Here is a 20,313-nt window from a genome sequence, read left to right as displayed (position 1 = left end):
TATCACTTGTTTATAAATAAAATTATCATGCTTTAAACATGAAACAATTATTCCTCTTTTTAATCCACTTTAATTGAATTTGTTTGCTTTTGATGTCAGGACAAGTAGGATCAATTAGGAAATAAATAATTAAAATCACTTGTTATGAATAAATACCCTAAACGTATCTGTAGTATAAATTATATATTTTTTAATGAAATTATGTTGTTATTATTATTATTAATTAATTAATTAATTAATTAATTAAAACATTTGAGATTAGTTAGGATTGGATTAATTAAATGCGGAATGAATTGCCCACTGAACATAGACACAAAGACACAGTGATCACATTCAAGAGTGCTCTCAAAACTCACTTATTTCGACTTCAAGAACAAACTTAAAGACCTAATAATGTTTCCTACTTTAAATATTCCCAGCATGGTTTTTTAATATTTTCTAATTTCATGGTGATTGTTTTTGTGATCATATCATTATGTTTTTTATCTTATAGTTGTTGTCTAATGTTGTAAAGCGCTTAGAGCTTCTAAAGATTAGGCACTATACAAAGGCCTCATTATTATTATTATTATTATTATTATTATTATTATTTTATTATTATTATTACTGAATATAATCACTTGGGATAATGGAGAAATTCTACCAGTCATTAAATATTTATTTATGCAAATATGCAAATGAATTTGGTTGAAACTTTTGTTTTCATTGACATTGTGGTTTTTTAAAAATAACGTTGACATTGAGACTTGTGCTTTTAGAAATTTAGTATTATGTTATCAGACCGGTAGTGTATATTCTTTAACCGTTACTAATAATTCCATTGTAGGTTTCATTTCAGCACTGGTTATTACATTTTATTTTGTTTACTGTTACAATTTTTAAAGTACTGTTTGAAATTAGACCGCCATTGGTGGTGTTATCAATTTTCATGGATTGGTTGAATTGCAAGGTTATTTCGCTAGTAGTTTTATTATAATTATTATATATTATTATAACCGTATCTATGAATTCTTTGTATGTTTATATTTTTTAATAGACACGTTTTTAAATTAGAATTAAAACTAAACGATACATCATTATACGCCTCATACCCATTTATTACCATTATCAGTTTTTGTGGTTTAGTAATAAGATCACATTATTTTATCTGCACGGCAGTACTCGTAATAGTATCTATACTGACACCGTTATTAAGATATAAGTTACATTTTATTTGGGTACTAGCAATTACATTTCTTTCCTATTAATGCTCTTTAAGTTTATTACCGTTATTAGTTTTCGACAACTGGTATAAAAAAGAAAGTCATTGAAAAACCCGCAGGGGCTCGTATCATTACTTACAATTGATCTGTCATACATGTGCTATATAGTAATTATTATATAGTACATTAGTCCGAATTTCCTCTAACCATTGCCACCCCATTTTTGATATTTGGACAGTTATATTGGGGTGTAGGGTCCCTACACCCCAACATAAATATCCAAATATCAAAAATGGGGTGACAAGGGTCAGAGGAAATTCTGACTAATAGTACATGTATGACAGGTCAGTTGTAAGCAGCGATACGAGCCCCTGTGGAAAAACCAATATGGTGTGGCCTAGTTTCGATGATATTGGTTCTGTGGTATCTTGATATTTGAACTTTTCGGTAAGTATTTATTTCATCTATTGCACCACATATCATGTACTTATATATACTACGTGACCATAGCCTAGGTTACTAGTTCTGCATCACCAGTTTATTTTGGGAAAATGTCAGGATTGCTGACAAGTACATATTTTATAAATAAATCCATGAATATTATTGTTTCTAAATAATATCCATAACCTATGTTTTTAGACAGAATCAAAATCTTAAAATTGCTATCACTGTAACAAATTGTTTAGCCAGTTTGTTGTGTGATAATGTCCAATGATGTTATACAAGAGTTAGATCACATGATTACTGTGATGGTCAAGGACTAGGAGATCGAATCTATGGTAGCATATAAGAGTCAAAATGTGAAGCATGTTAATGTCGTATTTTGCCAGCTTTCGCAGTTAACAGGTGTTGACTTGAAAGCTGCATTGTACACGATTTATTACTTTTCATTGGAACACCGGTTGTTGTTCAAACAGTCTTAGGTTGATATGTACTTTCATGCTCATGTTGAATGTTCGTTCTCAGCAACAATCCCAGAGCAACTCCAGTCATCATGGGTGGTTATTTGCAAATGCATTTCTTTAATTCTTTCTTATAAGTTTATGTTGCTGTATGGCACAGGTGGCAAAATGAGTGACATATAATCAGCATCCATATATATGCGATATCTTAGTAACTCCCCTTTCATAACTAGGACTGTACATAACATCTGTTTATTGTTTGTTTCCCACAGTTATCTGATTTATAGTGGAAAATAAATTCATTTTAATACAAACAACAACAACAAGACTTAAATTATATCTTGAGGGTCATTGTTTTTATTAACTTATTTGCTGATTGCAGACTTCATGACCTGAAATATCATAGCACTCATGATGGTAGTGAACAGAAAATCAAAACAAAATGAAAGAAATAATTCAAATTTTGAATCATTTTAAATAAAAAACGATTGACTGATTCTCATAAATTCTGTGACATAACAACACAAGTTTTAAGACCCTTTTTGGTCAGCTTAAATGGTAAATAATAAAATATATACATTATACATCCACATCACTCAACTGTGTGTTATAGTAGTAGTTAAAAACTTTGCAGGGTCTATATACTGGTCCAAATCTGCCCATATCCTATATGTACCAAAATCCATCAAAAAATCTCCTAAAACAAACATTTTACAACCTTGATGGTAATCGTATTGATATTTTACAGTCAGCTGATCATTCTCATCAGAAGTAAGTTGAATGATAACTTTATCAGTGCTAATCCATATATGGTGACAGTAACAATCAGTACTGTTCGAGTTTTACAAATAACAAGTCCATATAAATGTACATTTGCCTGTGTATTATAATATGTTTTAGATTTTTAACATAGCTTTAACAGTTTTTAAGTCATATCGCAAAGATGTCTGCAGTGGCAGTTTATAGTGATGTCTAGCACAGTAGCATCATCTCCCACCAAGTCACATTATCCTGACACCAGGCTGACCAGTCCTAACACTAACCTCTTAATGTTGAGCGCCAGGCAAGGCTGCTGTTAGTACCATTTTTTGAAGTCTTTGGTATGACTCAGTCAGGGTTTGAACCCACGACCTTCCACATCTGAGGGGGACGCTCTAATCACTAGGTCACCAGAGTGGTCATCTGTATAATATATAATAATGTATGTACTGGTAAATCTTGTGATAATGACATGATTAGTCGCTTTATTTTTTCTGGGACACTAATAGGTTATGCATAAAGTATGTATTCGTTGAGTGGAGGTTGGGAGAGTTGAAAAAATTCAAAAAGCATTAGCCTGTGTATGTGGCAGTGTGACTACTAAGTATGTTCTGCAGTGGTAGGTGGTCAATATTCCTTGATAACTGTGATGTTTATGAAGAGTAGTCAAGTCAGAAACATAACTAGCAGATGAGTTAGATGCAAAGTGGCTGGTATGCCGTGTCAGGCAGAGCCAATATCTGCTTAAAATTATGAAGTGTGATATGTTGTAGTTTTATTGCCCATGGTGCACTTTGTGGAATATGTATTTTCCTCTTTATTTTCTGACATGACCAGTTATTTTATCTCATGATTCCGACAGATTATGCATTCCAGACCCTGGTGCCTCATGCGAATTTGTGAAGCCATACCTTGCCAGACTGGGACAGTATTGTATTTGGATAGACACATGGATTGCCTTTTTGACACCAACTGTCCTATACTTTTATAAGAGTGAGATTCAGAAGCATGTCTTAAATTTATTACTCATCCTAGGCCAACATGAAATGTCACATGATCGCACACACCTTACAAAAATTGTTACCCGAGAAAAGAACTGTTATTTTTCCTGATTTGGATGATATTGAAGCTGATGATAAAAATTTGAGGTCCAGTCATTCCAAATGACAATAAGGTTGATAATATTCCAATTCTCCACTGTTGATATCAAAATTTTAGTCACTGGCTGATACTTGACCATTAAAGTTAAGGTCTACTAAATATTAGCTGCTGTCACTTGTTTAAAACTATTATTAGAGATATATATTTACATTTTCCTTAGAAAAGCATTGGTTATGATTTCTGTAAAAATTCAAGCTATGTATCACTATTATAGTTGAAGTTAATACTTTCCTACTTTCATTTTCAAAGTTTGTTTTACATGGTATTAATTTAAACCTCTGCTTATTTTTAATGACTGTACTAATAACTTCATCTTTTAAAATTCAATTGTCGCAGCTATTCTTGGAAAGGGGGTGGTGACTCAGCAGTGTACATACACAAGGGTGGGATACAAAAATGTATGCTTTGCAATGAGTAATGGGAAAGGGGGTAAAAAATCACCAATTGTTTGCATATGTGCGTTATGGACAACCCCTAACATCATTATCAGAATATTATTATTGCCAGTGTAACTGTTCTTGGGTCAAGTTGTTGGATCAATTAAATGTTTTAACAGCTGACCATAATGTCATTATAGTTCATTTGTGCACGAAATATCATTCTACATTATAACTATTTTCTCTTCTTTTTGTTAACTTTGTTTGCAGATTAGTGTAGATTTCGGCTGATTTTGGTAATTATATGGACTTTTACAAATGGGCCTTGTTACCTGATAGTCAAAAAGATGTTAACATGACTATTCCTCTGATAAAGGTGTGTAGATGAGTCAGCGGCTAAGGACAAGCTGAAAAATGTGATGCTGCAAAGGTATATTTTCCATTTGATATATCATAGATGACTCATATCAGCATCCATACTAGAAGTATGGGTGTGACTGACTATCCCATATTCTTCATGAGACAGAAAAAGCTATCTAACTTTGTCTGCCACATCTCATAACATATATGCTATTCATTATGTGTATAAGGGGAAATATTATTTATTTTGTAATAGAGTGGGAACATTTTAATTTGTCATAAAATATGGTACATTTTCCTTAAGCTATGGATCGGCATTTTGAATTATGTATTATTTTTAACATTAACATGAAAAATTTGCAATATTTTTGTGATTACTCTAATACACTAAATCGTTTAACCTTCTATGAGCAACAATTATTAATTTTTCCTACAAACACTAAAGGCATCACATGCTACATTTCTGGATTAAACACATTAATTCCATTATGTTTTAGATATTTCACTTTGAATTGTTTGCATGTAAATATAAGTTATTGCACACATATTGTATTATTATGTGCAGTATTAATTTTAATCTTTATTGGGGGGGGGTGTTCATAGTGATGATTTAGTATCATTTAATATTGAGCTTTACATGCTGGGTATGCAGATGAGTTTGAATGTTTATAAGCCACTGTTGCTGTTAATACTGCTGTTCTAGTATGTTGATAGCCTCTGTATCACAAGTAGAGCAAATTTTTCATTGTAGGTAATAAGTTCAGAGAGAGAGAGAGAGAGTTAGTTCACAGGCACTTTACTGAGAAAAAAACTTAGTATGATGTATCCCAAAAGATTACAGTCTACCAAAGAATCTTACAATTGCCAGTCACGAAAATATATCATGTGTTAATTCTACCAGAGACAAAGAACTCTTTCGTCCTGTGTCCAAAAAGCTTAGAAATAGATAGTATTGTAATAAGTCCCAAATGAAATCAAAGCACAAAGTACTGTGATAAAACTTCATGTAGCAACACAGTTTTGATTCAAAAAGATGATTTGTCACTGACTGTGCACAGCTTCTAACTTACAGACAACTGCACCAAAGTGACACTGTTACAAAGAGTAACTAAAATACCTTCCAGTCAATAAACAAACAATATGAGTACACTATTGGGCCAGCAGGAGGGGAGTATTTGTTAAGAAAGGTGGAGACTAAATTCTGAGTACTGACTTAATGTTAATTCAGATGTAAATATTAATCACCTAAATTTTCTGAGTTACAAATAGACTTGGTACCTCTTTATGCAATTAAATGTGACTTCTGCTTTATGTTGGTGAAATAAATTATGTAAGATGGGTATGTTTTGATTCCTTTTTGTTTCCACCAATGGTATGCAAGGTGTTCAGACATCTAATGCAAAATGTTTCTTTTTCTTTCATTTGTTCAGTGATCCAATAAAGGCAGTGGGCAATTTCGGAAGGATTACAGCATCAAAGGTAAAGTGAAATGCTGAGTTACCAGATTACATTCAGTTTTGTGGTAAAGTTAATCAGAATGACGATTGTTGATTTGGATGTTAAGATTTTTGTTTCTTGAACACACTGGATACTACACTTTTTCTGCAATCATTCAGGTTCATTTGTATGGATAACACTCCAATTTCATGTATTTGAATGCAGTTAAAGCAAGTTTTGGTCTGAATTTATATTATGCAAGTTACAGGTATCATTTGTCTCAATAGCAATATAAGGAGCATTGTTGACACCACTTTGATTTTAGTTTACTTTTATAACATCAATTTTTATAGTTTAAACTGCTGAAAAAAAATTAGTTCAGTTTATCAGTGTTCAATGTTGCTTCATTACAAGGTATATATTTATGGGGTACTTTTTGTCTTAGTATTATATAATCGAAAAATTAAACTAATGTTTGAAAAATCTACTACATTTCACAGCATTTTAGAGAGAAAATTGGGGTGGTTCTGATAAATGGATGATCTATTTTGAACATATACATTATTATTATTGCAGAGGCTTCATTGTTTATCAATATTGCTATAAATTAGTGTTACTTGACTTTTAATATTAACTGTATATATTGGACCCAATACAATAATTATTATTTCCTGTATTAGAACTTATGGTGAAACTTTTTTACACCTAGGTCATATGTTCCAAAACTTAAAAAGTGAAATAAATTTGTGTTTAATTTGTACCCCCATGTTGCATTAAAATTGATAAACAAAATGCTTATTTGATAATAAAATGAAAGAAGTTAACATTGTATTGTTATCACTTATTCCTCTTTTTTCTATCATGAGCATTAATGAAAATGTATCCACAAAATCCATATATGTAGCGTAGACATCTATACTGTAGTATGTTTCACTTGCATCAGATTACACAAGACACAATATTTACTGACATGAACATAGAGAAACAAATCATGTTTGGTTGTACTCAGAGGTTTGAATGTGTTATCTGATTGAAAACTGGATCCAACAAAATCACAAACGAGAGTGAAAAAGTGAAATGATTGCTTGAAGGTATGTGCCATTCACACATGACACAGTGTTATGTGCAAAATAACCAAGATTGTATTACCATATTTTCGCGCATTTAAGACGCACCTAATTATAAGACGCACCCATATATAAGACGCGGGTTTTGACGATTTGTGTAAAAGAAAAACATTTTACATAAGACGCCCACAAATATAAGACGCACGCAGCCTAGCCATCTGCCTCACTGAGCAATTTATCTCCAGTGGTTTCCTTTCCTTTATCATAAAGGAAAATTTGTCCAATGTTTCATCACCCGTCGGATGTAAACAAGGCTTCATTACCATTTTTAGTTGAGATCAAAGAATTGTCTGAGGCAGGACTGCAACGGTTATCGTTTATTCTTATCTCCTGCTGGGCCAATAGCGGATGGGTTGAGTACCTGGTATCTAGATTCTAGAACAATAAACGCCAGATGTAAAGGCGGCTTCATTGATCTGCTAGGCCAAGTCTTCAGCAGGTGGGATTAGTACCGTACATAGACCAATAAATGCCCGATGTATGCAGTTAGCATATATACCAGTAAACGTGGGAACAGTCTCTTATTACCAGTATATATAAATGAGTGATCAGTTTGCTTAGCATTTTTAAAATTTATAAAATTGTAACAATACCGAAGCAAAAATCATATACGGCCGACTTTAAATTAGACATCATCAAGTTTGCCAAGGAGCGTGGCAACAGACTGCTGGAAGAGAATTTAGCTGCAGCGAGAAGAATGTACGTGATTGGAGGTTGAAGGAAGAGGAGATTAAGAAGATGAATCCAAGGAAACGAGCTCGTAGAGGTAGAAAGGCAAGATGGCCGAACTTGGAAGAAAATCTAGCCAACTGGGTGCGTTCGCAACGTGACAGTAACCGTGCCGTTTCAACGATAGCGATCAAACTGAAGGCTCAAATTATTGCTACAGAAATGAAGATCACAGACTTTCGTGGTGGCAGTGTCAACTGGGTGTACAAGTTCATGAAACGGAACAATCTTGCAGTCCGGTCACATACAACTGTTGGACAGAAGCTTCCGGACGATTGGGAGAATAAATTGGATGTTTTCCATACCTTTGTTCAGAAGGAAATAAGTGAACTGAAGTTGGCAGATGATGACATCATCAATATGGATGAGATTCCAATGTCATTCGATGTTCCAGCTACAAGATCAGTGGCAGAGAAAGGAGTGAAGACAGTCGCGATTGATACCACCGGACATGAACGAACCAGCTTCACTGTTGTATTGGCCTGCACTGCTGCAGGAGGAAAACTGAAACCCATGGTTATCTTTAAAAGGATAACCATGCCAAGAGAAATGTTGCCAGCTGGAGTTGTTGTTGTCTGCAACAAAAAGGGCTGGATGAACACAGAGCTGATGCAGACCTGGACGGACAAATGCTTCAGAACAAGAAGAGGCGGATTTTTCAAGAAGAAATCTCTTCTGATTTTTGATGCAATGGCTGCCCGTAAGGAAACAACTGTGCAGAAGCACATCAACAATGCTGGAGCCCACATAGCCGTTATCCCAGGTGGCCTGACTTGCAAGCTACAGCCCTTGGATGTTGCCGTCAATCACCCATTTAAGACTTTTGTTCATGAGGAATGGGATCGTTGGATGACTAGCGGTAAACACACCTTCACGCCAGCTGGTCGACAACGTCGTGCAACGTATGTAGAGGCATGTAATTGGGTTCTTCTGGTATGGGAGAAAGTGAAAACTACAACAATAATCAATGGCTTCAGAAAGTGTGGGATAATTCCCGAATCGGCTAGCTATATCAGTTCTTCGGACGACGACTCAGCTGCATCCGATACCACTGACGCCAGTGAGGATCAATTAGCATCAGTTATGGAGTTATTCCGTGATGACGACAGTGAATTTGATTCAAGTTTCGATGGATTTGAAGCCGAAACTGATGACGATGAAAATGAAGATGAATAGAACAATACGGTACATTGATTTTTGATCAAGTCAAACACTATTTAGTAACAGTTTATTATATTGTGTTTAATAAAATTTTTAAATATATGGTAGAACTGATTTTCATATTTAAGTCCTATATTGAACAAATTCTTGTCTTGTTTTCGAACTATTTAGTCTTGTCTTGTTTTCGAATGCACCCACCAAAGATACTGAAAATTTAAGTATCTTTGAACCGAACTGGATGTATAGGTAATATAGCCGCCGTAGTTTTTTGCTGTGATAATTAATAACAATAAACAAAACTATTTAAACATACTATATTATGTAAATTTAAAAGATTTACTCCTACTAAACTTAGATCTGCAATAATTATACAAAACATTGAAACGAAAGGATTTGAAATTTGAAGTGGCCTGCATTGGATTGGTACACGTGGTAATTACTGAACACTTACACAATTGTTTTTACAACTAGGAATGAAAATCTTGAAACGTAAATATCGACCGCAATAATCGTCCTTCAATATCACACACTGTACCGTTCGTTCATGTTAAAAAATACTTAGATAAGATGCCCATTAATATAAGACGCACCCTGGGTGCGGGGTAAGTAAAATTTTGTATAAGACGCGTCTTATATACGCAAAAATACGGTATATCCAGTTCAATTATATGACAGTATCTTGCAAATAAAATCATTAGTTGTCATTTTGCCAGCAGGATATTGAAGACAAGGAATATTTTCTTATTGCAAAGCAAGCTGACCTTGGAACCGACTTTGGATATTTTTAAGCCGATTATATTTTAAAGGATATCAATGAAAAGGTTATTTTTTTCAAAGCAAGCCGACTTTGGATTCTTTTAAGTGTGCTGATTTTATATATATATATATATATATATATATATATATATATATATATATATATACACACATACTCACACACATTCAGCGCACATAGGGAAACTACTTTGCTTCCATTTGACCAGTATTCACAGGAATTTTGGAAATAAAATGAAAAAAATGAAACAATTTTTAAAGTGACATAATATAGTACTTCGTGCATGGACATCGATGATCCAGGGTCACTTAGATGATTTGGAGAAAATAAAATCATTTGATGAATTTGTGAAGGCCAGAAGAGAAGATGATTTTGCAGACAATAAGATCATTAACATGGATGAAATTCCGGTGTGCTTTGATCTCATTCCTAGATGGACTGTCAATAACATGGTGGTTGAAAGTGTGAGAATTAGCATGACTGGTGCAGATCTTAAATAAAATGACTTTTGTCCATGCAGTTTCTGCTTAAGGAGATGTGTTGCCTCCAACAATAAATTTTCACTGTATGACAAAGCTAAAAAGAAATTCATGCACTGAAAGAATGGATCATATATGTGCAGGAGAAGGGTTGGGTTAATGAGATGATGCTGCAATGGATTTTAAAAAAAGTACACAGTTTTATATTTTTTAAAATAAAAATTTAAGTTGGAGTGCATTTTCCGACATGTAATTTTCAAATGATTTAAAATGTGCTCACAACTTAAGACTGGAAAAGAAACTATGTGTCCCAGAACATACAGTGCACAAAAATATACATTCAGAATTGAGTTATGTTGTCTCAACATAAACGGCATATATAACTTTTTATGAATAACAAACTTTTGATTGAGTTGCATAGCTAAATTAAGTGAAATTGCCATAATGCTTCCATGCTTTTACATACAAATATCAATACTATTGTCACTGTATGAATTGTTTGCTAGTCATTTAAAGAGTGATATATTTATTTCATGATCTTTATATTATTATTTGGCAGCATAAAATTGATTTTTCAACACACTTTGATGCAGTTCACTAAGCTCTATAACTGTTAAAATTTCACCAAATGTTTCCAAAAGTGAAGAACAAAAGTTGCAGCAATTATACTGCAGAAAAAATGTTTTTCCTTTTCTTGATGAAATCCACACTAAAATCTATTAACATACAAATTCCTAATAGTAACTTTTCATCTGAAATGTTAATTGTCATAACTTTTTCCATTTATTATGATATTTTTAAAAAGAATACTGTTCTGGAATGATTTGAAAAAAAATCTTTTAAATTGATTCATTCCTTCATAGAAATTCAGAAAAAAGAAATCCATTTTCTGTTTGTTAAATAAAATCATTCTTACTTCGTTCACATTATTTTCACCCATCCATTCCTCTTTTCTAGGAAATAGATATAAAATATATGTTATGGTTTTAACCGTGACAAGTAAATCCCAGATCAGGGGTTACATTGTCTCCACACAAGGCTTGTATAGTTCATGTGCAAATGTTTACATGTGGCTCATTAATACAAATATGTTAATGAGGGGTGTGGTGTGACCATTGCATCCAAAGTACAGTTTATGCAGATGTTATGTGAAATTGACAATAAATAATTAATATTTATTACAAGAAACTTTCATTTTCATCAGTTTTAGTTTTGAAAAGTTATATTGTAAATAATGAAACAATACTGGCTACTCAACTCTACTGTAGTTATACTTAGTACAAGCTGAATCGAAGAGTAACATCTTGCTTTAGATTATTCATGGGTAATTAGAGATCTGTATCATTATCGTATATAACTCTCCTTTTCTTTGAAGGAGGTGAAACTGTTTGTGACATGTGTTGTCCTTAGTATTGATTGTAAAATTACCCCATGTATAAAAGACCCTCCAAAACTTTCAAGTTCACGGATTCTTTGAAAATTTATTCTTGTCTTAGAAATATGGCAAGTGATACAGTAAATTTGCTTATGGATTAATGATTTCTTCTGGCTGGTAAGTGCATTATTTGTCATTAAATATTGTAGGTTTATCTTTCAGATCCAGTGCTGAATGTCATTCTCATGATTGAGAGGAACAAAGTTGTGCTCCACTGAAATCCATGTACCTGCTACAGATTGCAGATTTACAAAGAGAATATGACCTCTACTTTCTCTTTCAGAGCACAAGCAGAATTCTAAAGTCTTCAACAGCACAGATTTCTAAGAATCACCAATTATTAGTACTAAACATGTTATTTGTATTGCTAATTCAATATACAGTAATACTGAAAGGGATGTACATTTCTGACCACACTTTCTGTTGTTTCTGTGATTTCACTCTTCACAAAGCAGTACTGGTTTACTCATGTTATAATGTTGCTCTTTTGCAAGAGCAATTAATAGAGCTCCATTTTTCTTTATTGTTTACCTTTCTTGTTTAGCAAAGGCATCTGCTCCAACTGTATTTGACATGATTGTGTTATTGAATAATGGTTAAGATGTTGCTCATTATTTCAGCTTGGTAAAGAAAGTAAAGGAAATATAAAAACATATTACAGATTGCTTTTGATTGCTGATTAAACTTAAATGATGGCAGCCAGATTAACACGTATTCCATTAAAACATACATGGGACCCAGAAAGGCACTTCCAAAGTGGGATACTCACCCATTGATGCAGTTTAGAATTTTCTTATCATTTTAATATGATATCTGTGAAATCAGTGTACATATATTTTGTTTTAAACTGCCTTCCCTGGGTACTATGTATGTTTAAATGGGACAGCCCTAAAAGCAAAGCTTACAAATATGGAACATATAGTGAATAAGCTAAATTTTAAAGAATCGGGGGGGGGGGGGGAGCTCCATTATTTAAATAATTAGATTATTATATGTGCATGCTTTATATCTTGTACTTGTCTCAGTAATTGGCTTAAAGCACTAGATATGTATATATGTTCATAAATATATGAAACATGAACAGGCATCAAACCATGGGCAATAATTGTTGTCCAAAGAGTATTCACATAAAATATTTTGGTGGCTATCTGGGTAGAAAGTAGTTGCCTATGGGCACGAAATGGTGGGTAGTGGACGTGTTCCTCCTGTCAAGTAACAAAGTGAACAATATGTACATGCATGATAGAATGTTGCCTTTGCAACAGTAAACCATTTTTGGATTTATTGATTTTTTTTAAAAAACGACAACCAAATGACCAACATTTCATGGTGAAAATTTAGTCTGATGAATTTCCTAGAAAAATTGTTATTTTGCTAACAAAAATCGGTTGTGTATAAAACATATACACTGTTGTTTCATAATTTACTTACCTAGTTTAACATGTTTTGAAATGTATATATTTTCTGTATTCAGTCCAAACAATTTCATTGAGATTTTCGAATCGTGACTGCAGGCCATTTGCAATCGCATATTGTACAGTTCTTTAATGTAAGAGTACAGTATACGTGTTAAGTGTTTCGACTGAACTTTTTAAATAATGGTACAATGTACCTCTGCAAACAAAAAAAACGTGTGCAGATTAAAATTATTGTGGTACATTCATTGTAAGTGTAAATTCTCTTTTCAGTAAGTATACAATATTTGGCTTTTAATTGCTTTACTGACTCTAAAACTCTGCACAGTGATGCAGTGAAAGTTACATTGAGTGTTTGCAAATGAATAATTGAGGAATTAGGCATACAGTATTTATACCCAATAAATGCAGAAGCTGTACTCCAATTTTATGATTATAAATATTTAGAATTGGCTTTTTGTCATAGCCACCATTATATGGCTTCCCTGGACACTATGAAAGGCTTTTTCCCAGCCTACAAATGCATACCATATCTGTCCTTTAGGTCTACAACAGTGATCTATATGAATGGCAAGTTGTACTGTGTTCTTCATAATTTGCTGCCATTTCATTCAGTATATGCTTTAATAATGTTTTCAAGTAGATAAGATGCTGTACATAAAAGATGTCTTAATTTTCAAAATCTTTTTACCAGTCTTCCACCTCCATTGACCCCCATTGTGTCCCAAATCTTATTCAATACTTTACACACCTGGACAGCCTCTGACGAGGCTATGAGTTATATTGTGATTTGTAAACACCATTAATTTCATTGTAACTATAATTAAAATTTATATACTAAGAAGTTGCATTTTTGGTGCTTGAGCTTTTGCATTTAAATAAAGACTTGTTTCACATTTTAAGAGGTCTTGTAAAAAGTATTAAGGAAAGAAATGAAAAAATAGCAAATAGCAATGTCTGTCTTAGTTATATTTGAAATCTTTTTAATTGCATGATTTCCAATTCATTTTGTATTCAGATGTTGTGGTCTATAATGTTTCTGAGGGAAATAAAAAAATTAATAAAACATTTAACATCATAAGATATTTCTTTATTACTTGCTTTGTTCATACGACCATACTTATAGGCCACACATTGTCATAATTCTAAGCATCCACAATATGTTTCTTCAGATAGGGCAATAATTGAATCAAAAGAAATTATTTTCTTTGAATTATCTGTTTCCGTCCTAGATTGTATATCTACTATCTTCTCACAATTACCTTCTCATAATTATCAAATGTATTTTTATCATCAGAATTAAAATAAGTATTAGTCACTATAGTGCACAGGCCAAGAAATAAAATTACTAATGGGAAATGATAATTAAGGCAAAATAATTTACTTTCGTTAAATTATTTTCCATTTCAGGAGATGTATGTATGTGTGTGTGTGTGTGTATATTACAAGACTACTATTTTCTCAGACTACTCTGGTGGTCTGGTTGCCCAGTGTCAGGATAATGTGACTGTGATGCCCCAGTGCTTGACACCACTATAAACTGGCCCCTGGTGGCTGATTGCTTGAAGACATCACCATACAAGCTCTGGGTTTATACACTCTCATTAATATTACCAACACGTAAAGCCCATAAAGCTACAGAAACCCTAATAACTCACAGAAACCCGGGTAACTCTGTAATTATATTCCATCAGTATTCAATTCCTACATTTGTATCATAGGAATTGTGGTAAATAAAGGGTTCTGAATTATTGGAGTGAGATCCTCATCTGATTTCTTGACCTTCTCGCATATCATTCTACCATTATTGTTTCTATTCCCCACCCAACCCCAACTGGCACTTCATAGAAAGTCTTTTGACAAAATAATTTCTTGCATTATGTTGGATTGGTAGTCTGCATGCATGACTATAAACAAAATTCCCATGCTAAATTCAACGACAATAACTGCATTTGTTTTTTCCTCTCCAGTTCAAAAGTTACAAATGTAGAAATGGCTAAAAGAACAGCACACTCCTTTCCCAACCACATCCCCCAAGCTGAAACTTCAAAACCTTAACTGTCTAATTCTCCCAAGTGCAGGTCCTGTATTGAGGAAAATATGTTGTTTATTTCAGCAACTTCATACAATGTATATATGCTGTCTTACTTTCATGGTGAGAACAGGAGAGTGACTCAAACATGAAGGCAATCAACATGCTAACTGACTTAAGATTGAGAAAATATTATTTGTTGACTAAGTGAATGACATTAATATCAGTCAGACAGAACAAATAATTTGGTTATTTGTTAACTGAAAGAGGCTTGACGATTTATTCAACAAACTAAATGTTTCATAGAACTAATGCCATGTTTTTGTGTAACACTCAAGTTTGGCTTTTATATATATATATATATATATATATATATATATATATATATATATATATATATATATATATATATCCTGAATTTTAAGTTCAACTCCATGTGTGTTTTGATGTAACACATCTAATGGAAAAAGTTGCCATAAACGCATAAACATCCACATGATTCGGGGACGACAGATTCTTTAATATTTCTTACAGCATCTGCGTAAAACATTAATATTTAACTGGGATCCGTGTTTGCACTGACTTAAAGAAGAAGGCTTACATCTTTCCTTCAAAACACGTAATACACTAAATGGTTAGCTACCATTGTACTAATAATGACATTAGTGGTTAAGCAGAGAAGAGGTCTTGAAAGGAAAGATAAATCATCTTCCAATTATAAAAATCTCTTTTAATCTAAATACATGTAGACTTTTAACATAAACAAGATGACAATTAGTTCCATTAAGATCTTGTTAAATAAGCGAAAAAAAATTACATTATACACAAAATAGATAACAATAAAAGACGTGTACAATGCAAAGCAGAAAGGTAAGTATTATACACAAGTACTACTACTACTAATATAATAATAATAATAATAATAATAATCCAAGTATTAGTATAGTCTGGATAAATGTATCAATGGAAAATACCACATACTGAGACAAAAATACTTAAGAAAAGTATACAGTTGAAAAATATCTCAAGTTGATTCACTGCAGAAAAGGTGAGCTTTCATGAATCGTGTTGCAGTTACATTATGATTAAGTTGAAGGGGCACACTATTTCAGAAACTTGGGCCCTGGTAATCAAAAGGATGCTTTCTAATGTATTTTAATCTAACATTGGGGATAATGATGATATGAATACAGGAGAGGAGTGCAATTGTCTGGAAAGTGTGTATACACGATGAACTCAACAGTGTACTTAGGGTTTGACATATTAAAAATGTTGTAACAAAAAAGTCACTTTTTATTTAATCCTTGATATAACCAGAAGCCTGTCAAGGATGCTACACATAGAAAGTTAGTACTCACTGATAGGAATTCATTGACAAAATAAGGAGCATTTTGCACCTTTTTCATATTTATTTTTTACTATGTACTGGGCGAAAAAGCAGAGAGACTGGAATCGAAATAATCAAGTATATAATTTATAATGTAAAGATGCATATTGAGGAGACGAATCCAAAGATACCTCGTTGATAAAAATCAGTTGAGGCATTTGTGAGAAAATTGTGTTCTTGTGACAGGGTTAGGGTTACGGTTTTCCGAACAGATAGTGCCATTTTGGATACCGTATTCACTGAAATACTTGTCTCGTGTGTCCGATAGAAAGGTATTTCGTTCATGAAAATTGGTCGAGTGGTTTATGAGAAATTGAATTCTTGTGATTTCACATATATTTATATAGGTTATTGTTAGGGTTACGGTTTTCTAGTATAACGTACGAATGGACCCGGCAATTCTGATGCGCTTTTTGCTGTAGTACGTGTGTCATAGAGCCCAATAGATAGGTATTTCTTTCATGAAAATCGGTCAAGTGCTTTGGGAGAAAACTGGATTCGTGTGATTTCCCTTATGTGTATCATAGGTTAGGGCTAGTGTTGCAGTTTTATGGTAATACGTAAGAATGGACCCGGCGATTTTTATGGTCTTTTCACTGCAATACGTGTTTTATGGAGTCCGATAGATAGGTATTTGGTTCATGTTGTGTTAGGAATTAGGGTTACACATGAAGTATCTATTTTCTCAAGATACTGGAAATTTTTCATGTGGTGTGCTTTGCTTGATCTGCCTTGGGTAAACCTATGTAAAGATGGTGCGTACGTCTTTCTGCGACCTGCAGCACCCATTATAATGCGTAATGAGTGTTTGGTATTATAGTGAGCAGACGGATCATCGGAGTTTTATGATACCTGTATCCAAATACGGATCTTAAGGAGATAAATCTATTGATACTTTGTTGAGATAGAGAGCTTGATTTTTTTGTGTTAAGTTATAGCCTTTCTAATAAAATTTTGACTGCGTCGTTTTTAGACGAATTTCGTCTTTTTCGGTGAATATCTTGGTAACCCCTTTGAATTGCTTGCTGACATTGGCCCTACCATATGAGCCCGGTAAAGACGCATGCTGAGACACCTAGCCTATGAAGGTAGCTTGAAGGCTTATGGAGTCACTTGGATTCAAGTGACAAACAGACCCTGTACGACATAAATTTGAATAAAGCCCGTCTTCCAAACTGGCACCGTAAGACAGTCTGCTTGACGTAAATTGGCCAAGTTGCCACATCACTATTTTCTGATTATCTCGATACCGCCTTGGAATTTTGTCATGCGGTTTGCTTTGCTAGATCGGCCTTGGTGAGAAAAACATAAGGATGGTTCGTCCGCCTGTCTGCGACCTGCAATGCCCCCATAATAAAAAAATGAGTGTTTGGTACTAAGGTAGCGGACGGATCGTTGGAATTCTATGATACTTATGTCCAAAGATGCGTCTTCATGAGAGTAACCCAACAATACCTCGTTGGTGAGAACCGGTCGATGCATTTGTTAGAAAATCGGATTCTTGTGACTTAGGGTTAGGGTTATGTGCTTCTGGTAATAACGCAAGAACAGACAATACGATTTGAATGCGCTTTTTACAGCAATACGTGTCTCATGGAGCCCGAAAGATCGGTACTTGGTTCATACAAATTGTTTTTAGTAGTTTGGGAGAAATTCAGATTCCTGTGATTTCCCACAGATGTAGCATAGGTTAGGGTTAGGGTTACATTTTTCAGTTAATAGCCTACGAATGGATGGGACGATCTGGATGCAGTTTTCACTACGATACATGTCTCATGGAGCCTGATGGATAGGTAGTTACTTCATAAAAATCAGTCCTGAGGTTGGATAGGAAAATGGATTTTGTCATTTAGAGTTTGGATTATATATGAAGTAACATCAATATTTCGGTAACTCATGGAATTTTGTCATGTGGTTTGCTTTGCTAGATCAGCCTTGGCGAGGCCTAATTAAAAATGGTTCGTCTGTATGTCTGTACAGCGCCTCCTATAATGTGAAATGAGTGTTTGGTGCTGTATCGGGCAGACGTATCATCGGAGTTCTACGATACATATGCCCCTTTTGTCATAAGAGGTTTCCTATGCTGGATAAAGTTAAATCTGTAATCATAGTTAATCATATGGAACTAAGTTTTATCCCTGGTATCGATGACATGTCAAGTACTAGTTCACACCAGTTACACGTATGCAATGTTTTTGTTTTTTATTAAATTTCAATTAATCTGCAGTTGATAATTCCTATTGAAAAATATGTAACATATAGTTACTGACCATTAAATGTTGTCTTCTGCTAACATCTTCAACACTCCCAGGACTCAGGAATACGATGTTGTCAAGAAAATTATTGTATCAGTTACTTTCATATATATATATAGTGATTGGACATATGTGTATATATTTATGCGGATTTGTAAGGAAATTAAATTTTAAAATACATTATTGATCGGATGTTTGTTGTATCGATATTAGTTATGAACAAATATCATTATTTTATTGAATAAATGCAAATAATTACTTATTGGAGAATTTGTAAATGATTAGTGTACAGGGGCTTAGACCTTGAAATTACCCGTCTGTTGAATTAAAAACTGATTTTTTTGGCCATGCGGCTAGAAAAGTGACCGGGTTTATATGACCGGGGGGGGGGGGGCAGTCGCCAATGAAGGGTACGAATACAGGTTGGATGATAGTCATTTTCTGAACGTACGTGCTTGCAGTGTTTGTCTACGCACCTTATCACTTGGAAGGCGTGAACTGGTATTTACCTAGGTGCAACGCATTTAGTGAAGAATTGGTCTGGGTCATACGGATAAAGAAAAAACCAAAACCAATGTGCACATACACTATAACTAACAGGACACAGCATACAGTACACAGGAGCTCAAAATGTAGATAACAGAAGAGCAGGAGAGACAGTGTCAGATACAGAGCGAGCGAGAGACAATGTGTGTGAGAGAGAAACAGCACATGAGAGAGCGAGAGACAGAGCGAAAGAAAGCTTGCGACAGAGCAAGAGAGCGAGAGAAAGACAGCGAGCGTGAGACAGGTGCAGAGAACGAGCGAGCGAGACACAGATCACGAGAGACAGAAAGCGAGAGCGTGACAGCGAGCGAGACAGAACGAGAGAAAGAAGAGAAAGCATGAGATAAAGTGATACAGGGAGAAGATGGACAGAAAAACCATGTGGGACAGAGCAAGAGGGTGAGAGGGATTGAACAAGAGAGACAGAGCACGAGATAATGAGCAAAATAAACAGATATAGAGAGAGCACGAGACATACATATGGAGACAGAATGAGAAAAAGACATAAAATCTATGTTGGGGTTTGGACAGAGACAAGGAAATTCCAGTCAAGGGGTTATATTATTTGTCTCCCCACGAGGCTTGCCGAGGGGGAGACAATATAATGTGACCCCTTGATTGAGATGTCCTTGTCTCAGTCCATAACCGAACGTAGATTCTTTTTCTCACCCAATAATTTCCTTTAAAGTAAAAAAGAACTTCTCACTTTCGCAATATAGTTTACATACGGTCCATTAGTATAAACATGTTTATGAGGACTGTGGCGTGACCGTG

General features: G+C 34.1%; 1 long non-coding RNA gene across 2 annotated transcripts; it reads left to right on the top strand.

Annotated features, from left to right (window-relative positions):
- Positions 1–930: 930 nt before the first annotated feature.
- Positions 931–14,400, top strand: LOC149775594 (uncharacterized). 2 transcript variants are annotated; one of them, XR_016416488.1, is made up of 4 exons: positions 931–949; positions 4,672–4,831; positions 6,192–6,240; positions 12,067–14,400. It is a non-coding gene; the product is annotated as an uncharacterized LOC149775594 (long non-coding RNA). The 2 variants fall into 2 exon arrangements; XR_016416487.1 differs by lacking the exon at positions 931–949 and having other exon boundaries at positions 3,013–4,831.
- Positions 14,401–20,313: the final 5,913 nt, after the last annotated feature.

The sequence above is a fragment of the Sinohyriopsis cumingii genome, chromosome 19 (genome assembly GCF_028554795.1).
Source record: "Sinohyriopsis cumingii isolate HCF-2022 chromosome 19, ASM2855479v2, whole genome shotgun sequence".
Lineage (NCBI taxonomy): Eukaryota > Metazoa > Mollusca > Bivalvia > Unionida > Unionidae > Sinohyriopsis > Sinohyriopsis cumingii.
The sequence above is the reverse complement of the archived record's forward strand: the minus strand, read 5'-3'. Positions and strand labels throughout refer to the sequence as shown.